We start from the raw sequence: 6,996 nt of genomic DNA on the forward strand, positions 1-6,996 counted from the left end.
ACAAAAGCCTCCCCAAGAGGCTCCCAGCTGCTAATGAAGATAAAGTGCTCAGTTCCTTTTCTTCTCCCAGAGAAATCTGGTGGCTAAGAGGGAAAAAATGCTTTCAAGTGTATTCATCTATAACATGGCCTGGGAGGCAGGAATTCCAGCAGCCAGAGTGGCAGCCAGCTGAGTCACTGATCTCACACTTCACACATGTGCATGCACACATGCATGTGGAAACACACACACAGAGCCGCCCAGGCTGTGTGAAATACCCGCAGAGCACACGCGTGCGTGCACAGACATCAAAAGCCCAGTGTTTCTCTGCATCAAAACCACAACCGTAGATGAAGGCGTGTGTTGAGCAAAACACTCCCTGCCCACACAGAGCACCCGTGCTGGGCTGTCAGATCCCACACGTGCCCTGAAATGCACATGGCAAGTGCAGCCCAAACACAGGCATGCAGCATGCCAAGGGGGCTTGCCCAGCACCTGCACATGCGTGCACACACGTGCGTGTGTCCTTCTTCCTGTACACAGGCCTGACAATTGTGCAAGCCCAGCCTGTATTGCAGTGCCATGATGGGAAAGGGCAAGTGGTGCCCCACAAGGTCCTGGGGCAGCAGCTCTTTAGGGTCACTGAAGTGTTTCAGTAAATATGTGAATAAACCTTGTTGCTATTGATGTATGAGGGAGGCAGACTGTGAGGAGATGGGCTGGGACTTTTCCATGCCATGGTTACCACCCATGGGTCTATTCCAAGTCCTTCCCCTACCTGCTGTCCCACAGTCCAGCCCTAGAAAGTCCCCTTAACTGTCATCTCAGCCCTGACTGCACAAGATCTGCAGTAAAGAGTCCCACTGCTGTCCTCTGCCTCAGAGCTCTTCTACTCAGAGACCATTCCACATGCCTGGAGCACAAAAGCCTGGGTCAACAGGGCTGTACGTCCAAAGTCCCCAAGTCCAGCCTCTCTGGGAAGGATGCTCTACTGCCCTATATTAAGTGAAACAAACTCAGGGCTGTTCTCTGGCCCTGAGGATCTCTGTCACAGACCAGCCCATCTCTAGGCTGCAAAACATATGCTGTCATATACTGCAAATGGACAGCCTGTGTGCCAGATCCTGTTGGGACCATCCCTGACCCAGGATAGCTCCTAAACTATGAGTGAAAATTTCCTGGATCAGTGCAAAATGGCCCAAGTCAAAATCACACCAGGGTAGCACTAAAACCTCCCATGGGGACAGTCCCTCTGCTGTCTGGGAATGCCCTGGGACTGTTCATTTTACAAGTGCAGATATAATCAGAGCTTCCCCTCTCCTTTCCTCTGAAAGCTTTGAATTAAGTGGCCCATTTACAGGGGCAGCAAGGGAATATACAGCATGTAGGGAGGGGGAGCAGATCCTCCCCAACAGGTCTGGCAGCTAAATGTACCCCCAGGCCTGATAGAGACCCTCCATGCAGCAAAGCATTTGCTTGCAGCACCACAGGCAGATAGAGGTGCTGCAGAGAGGCTGGGTTTGCCCTGATACCCTCCTGCTCTGTCTCAGTATCACGGGGGGTCATGCAAGGCTAGAAACCCACTGGCTTGTTGCAATCAACTGCAGTATCAGTTGGGCATGATGGCTGAGAAGAGGTGCCCCACATTTCTAAGGCAATGAGCAAGAGTATTCTCAATTAGATCAACCTCACAGCTGCATCCAACCTGGCCTTGAATGTCTTCAGGGATGGGGCTTCCACCACCTCTCTGGGCAAAATGTTCTGTTTCACCATCCTCATAGGAAAGAATTTCTTCCTAATATGTAGTCCAAATCTATCTTCTTTCAGTTTAAAACCAACATCCCTTGTCCTATCACTACAGGCCCTGCTATAGAATTTGTCCCCATCTTTCTTATAGACCCCTTTTAAGTACTGAAAGGTTGTGGGAACATCTTCCCAAAGCCTTCCCTCCTCCAGGCTGAATTCACTTGGATCTGCTCTGCTGGGGCTAGGGGGGTTAAAGTATCTGTATAATAGCACATGTACACACACACACAGACACACACATACAGAAGCAAATAATGGGAAGGGGGAAAGACAGAAACCCAGATCAGTGAGAATCTGGGAAAGGGGAGAGGGGAGGGAAGCCTGGGAGCAGCCAGAAATGTCTTGGCATGGGGACAAGACCTCAGAGCCACAAGTCAGGGGACCAGGACCAGAAAATAGCACCCGGTGAGAGCTAATAGGTAGCAAAACCTCTGCAGCGTGGGATGGAGGGAGGCAAAACCAACCCCATCACAAAGCTGTCCGTGCTGGTGGCTGGAGCCCAGCCCCGATCCCGCACCTGACCTCTGGGTCAGCCCCAGAGCTCTGAGCGCAGCCCGGCTGAGCTGCTCGCCCTCTCTCAGCAGAGGGCAGCGGATGCACACGCAGATGCCTGCACCACTGTGATGTGCAGACGGGGCCACCCATCCCCTGTTTGCCCAGAACTCGGAGGAACACAGAAGCAGGGACCGGCTCGCTGTGCTCCCCGTGCTGCCGGCGTGTTGAGGAAAGAGCCTGGCACTCCTCGGGGGAGAAACGGGTCCCCAGGGGCTGGCAGGCAAGGGGTGGCAGAAAGGCAAACACTCGCCTTGTAATGCATCCCTGGGGACTACTGACCAGTGACGGTCTGTACCTCCACCACCCCAACCCCTCCCAGCCTCTGGCCTTGTCCCCAGTCCTGACCCTGCTCCCTATCCTCTGTCTGATTCCCAGTGGAGGACACCGTCCAGGTGGGTGCTCCCTGCTACAGGTATCTGCAAGGTGGAGATCCCTGCCTGGCCTCCAAGGCTCCCCTGCTCACTGGGGTGCTTGAAGCCATCTGCCATGGATTATTTTTGTGAGCATTTACCACGGCAGGCATTCTGCACCCTGGTGCTTCCCTGCTTCGGGACAAATAAAAGCAGTCCTGAGGCCTGGAAGCACAGAGGCAGAGTCTGCAAGATACTGTGGGCTGTTAAACAGGAACCCAATCTCTACCACTGGGCAGGGGCATGTGAAGATGTGCATCTGGCCTGATCAGAGTGGTCCCTGTCAGAGTATAGAGTTTCCCATAGCTGTATACACAGGGTGCCCTGTAGCTATATCAGGAGGGGCACTATAAGCAGAACTACTATAGTGGTGTACACACATGCCAGACAGCCACAGGATCCCCCTCCAGATGCAGGAGTGTCCCTGGTGACAGCTTCTCCATGTGGGAGATGAACAACCATCCATCTCCCAGAGCATCCCAGCTTCTCCCAGTATCTTTGGCTTCACCATCTCAGTGCCGCCTTGTCCAGATGTGCTGAGAAGAGGGAGGGGACAGCCCTGGCAGCTGTGGAGCATTCAGGATAGATGTGGAAGGTACACTTTGCAATGGCAAGCCATGTGGAGGCTGCTGAACTGGAGGCCTGTACTTATCTGGCCACGACATGGCACAGGAAGAAAGGACATTCCTCCTTTAGGAACAGCTTGCTCACATGGCGTCATCTCCTTGTTATTAGGAGGAAAGCCACAGAGAGGGTGTTCCCAGCCCCCCGCCCCTCCACAGGCCAGGCTGGCCCCAGAAAGAGCAGTGGGAGCTGGGCAGGCAGCAGGGGGCTTGTGGGATTCTGTCTTTGCCATCTGATCCCTAACTCTGGGTCTCAGCCTCTCGGCTTGCTGCAAGGGCAGGAGCTATCCTGGCCTGGATTCAGCTGGCTCAGGACTATGGGCTGAGCCCAGGCTGGGGCTGAGTGTGCTGTAATCTCACAAGATGCTGGGGTATGTGTGCCTTCCCTGGCTGTCCCCTCACAGCTTTCCTGGGTGATGGAGGTACTTGCTGCAGTGTCAAATGGAAGAGATTCCCAGACCATCCTGATGGAGGCTGCTGTCACAGGCTCAGCATCCCTTCCTCAGAAAACCCTCTTGTCAGAGACCTCTGCCCTGGCCTATGGCCCCAAGACTCTAGCTGAATGGAAGATCCACCAATTGGGACATGGCACTGAGCTGGGGATGGGACATGCATTATGAAACATGCATGGGACATGTGTTATGACCCAGCTCGCTGCCCAGAGATCCTACTAATTCAGTAGGAGCTGGACATGGCCCCCAGCCCAGCTCTCCAATGGGCACAGCTTACACTGAGCCTCCAAGAATGATTTTCTTGATAAAAGACCACGATTCAGGGCATCCAAACTGCCCTGCCAACTCTGCTTAGAGCTCACCCAGAATCCTGCCATGAGGGGGAACATGGGATGCTAGAGATGGGACAGAGAAATTTGGCTTCAGAGTTGGGAATTAAAATCTCAAAGGGATTTTCAGAGACCAGGGTGACCTAGAGATCAGACCAGAGAGGTTGTTTCTGGCTCTGCCAAGGAAGGCTATCAGCTACCAGGAAGGTAGAAAGAGGCAGACTCGGTGATTCAGAGCAACAATAGCTTGACTATGCAATAGGACTTGCCTGAAGCCAAAGGATGCTCTGGAGTGGTGGAACAGAGGGAAGGGCAGAGTACCTCTGCTCCCTTTGGAGCTGATTTTGTCCTGTTCAGACTACAACTGCCTTGCACAAACCTTGCATGTCTGATGTCCCACGATATGTGCCCTGAGAAGGGCAAACCCTGAGCTGATATGCACCCATGGACTCCAAAGTCTCAGAGAGAAACCAACCCAACCTTCCCATCAGTGTTTCCAGCAACCACAAGCCAGCAGTGATGCCGGGTGTCGGTAAACATCAGAGCACGTGTCTCCTGTCCGCACGGGTGAGAGCGGTGTGTGGGCGTCAGGACACGCCTGGCCAGAAGAATCACAGCAAATTACTTCTCCTTGATGTCTGCCGGTTTGTCACGGCAGAAACACGGCGTGCAAAGGGCTTGGTTTTGAAGGAGTGCCGAGGGGTGCTGGAGCCAGATTGCTGCCAACTCACCTGTCACTCCTTGCACGCTGCCCTGAGGCTTGCAGGCAGGGGGGAGGCAGGTGCTGGGGAGACAGCTTGGCCGTGGAGCAGTGGCCAAGGAAGAGAGGAGGCAGCAAACTGCCTCTCCCAGACTCCTCGCTCCTGCTCTGCCAGGTGATATTTGGCTGCAGAAAGTGCAAGGCATCTACTTACAGCCTCAGATGTATTTTTTACCCTCCTCACGACTTTCATGGAGGGCTTTGCAGTGGTGTTGTAGGGAAGTTGTCCTGAACTGGAGGTGCTCAGTAGTGGAGAGCACAGAACTATGGGTCTAGGGGAGACCTACCTGCTTAAAAGCCAGAGATGGGTGTGTTGGGAAGGACCAGCAGGCACGAGACCTTCAGAACCACCTGTCCTGCTAAGACCCCACCTCTGGGTGCAAGGCAGAGATGAGCAGCAGACAGTGAAGAGGCTACGGGGCTGCGGTTGCAGAAGTGGGGATAGTCAGAAATCTTTGGGTCAATGGCAGCAATTTAGGGAAGTGTCTGGATACCTCGAGATGCTGTGGAGTCACTGCACAGTGTGAGACAAACTCTTGCTCTTCTCAACTCCCTGTGAGCCAGCAAAGCTTCAGGGTGAGTGGGCTTGGAGGGACTAGCTCCCTTACAGCCAAGCAAGGAGCCTGACACAGGCTGGCTTTGAGCCTCCTTCTCAGCACAAGAGCCCAGAGACCCCTTTCCTGCACTGGGACCTCCACTGTGGAGTCACAATTGAGGAGTAGATGGGCACTGGTGGGCACAGGCCCAGGGTGAAAGAGGAGTGGAGCTACTGTGAACCTGAACCCCAGCCTGTCTTAGTGAGTGTAAGTGTGTGAACTGGTCAGGTCCTTGCCTTTTTTTCCAAGGTTTTAGTACAGAGAGATATTTACCACATCTGGCTGGTGGCAGGAGATGTGCTAGGGATGTGCCAGGGTGGTTCTGAGGATGTGCAGCTCAGGGAGAGAGGTCAGCAAGGCAGAAGGCAGGGAGGTGTGGGCAGGGACATCCCAGTGAGATCTGAAGACACTTGCTGGTTTAATTGAGGCACCATCAAGCAGGGAGGTGGCATCACCACCTACCCTGTTTGCAGGTGACGCACAGGCTGAAGGGTGCTGGCGGTGAGCAACACAGAGCCCAGCTACATGGCTGAGCACAGCTTGTGAGAGGCAGCACTGGGTTGAGGACAAGAGCAGGTTATACCTTCAGTTTAGGAGACTCTGCTATGGTCACATGTGATGGTGGAAAGGGCTACAAGTGCCCAGGAACATGCTCTGCATCGTGGGTACCCCATGGACCCTGCTGGGGTACACACAGAGGAGCTGAGAGTCTCCACAGAGAACAGCTGCATTTTAGTGCACAGTCCAGGTGTCGGATAAACCCCAGTGCATACAAGATTTGGCACAAGAAACATGATCTGTTTGTCCAAGGCCATGATGGATCTTCGCTTCTTAAATGGTAGCACCACAGGCAGCAAAATTTTCTCCTAGCAGGTAGGGTCTGTGTCCCAGCACTGCTAAACATCAGCAAATCACCTCTAGTGAGCATGGACGTGCACTTTGAGGCTTGAAGAGGAACAGATCTGGTCCCAGCAGCCAGGGCCTGTCTTTGGCCAGACTAGGGGCATCTCCCACCTGCCCAGTATCTATACAGGGGTCTGTGGGGACTACAGGCTGGCCCAAGCAGACGCTGTTGGCTCTCAGCAGCCCTGTGCCCTGTGTGTGAAGGACCAAAAATTCTGCCTCAGGTGATGCCTCTTCTGGTAGTCAGGACCACAATCAAGATGAGGGGGTTATAGAATCCATCCCACTGCTGCTATCCCCAGCCTGGCTTGAAGACAAAGGCTGCTCAGGACATGGCCAGGCTGTGACCACCTTCCCCCAGTTCAGACAGGGAGTCTTCAACCCCTCCATACCTCTCTCACTCCATGCTGCTCTCCCAAGGTGTTCAAGGTCACTGTCTCACAGCAGGGCTGGCATCAGTGTTTGGGATAGACCTGAGGCAGCCCTACCATGCCCATCTACCCTTGCCACTGCATCCTGCTGAGGTACAGCTGCTGAGGAAGGTTTGCAAGGCTCTGCAAAGCAGCCGTCTGGCTCCCTGTCA

The sequence above is a fragment of the Heliangelus exortis genome, chromosome 6 (assembly GCF_036169615.1).
Source record: "Heliangelus exortis chromosome 6, bHelExo1.hap1, whole genome shotgun sequence".
Lineage (NCBI taxonomy): Eukaryota > Metazoa > Chordata > Aves > Apodiformes > Trochilidae > Heliangelus > Heliangelus exortis.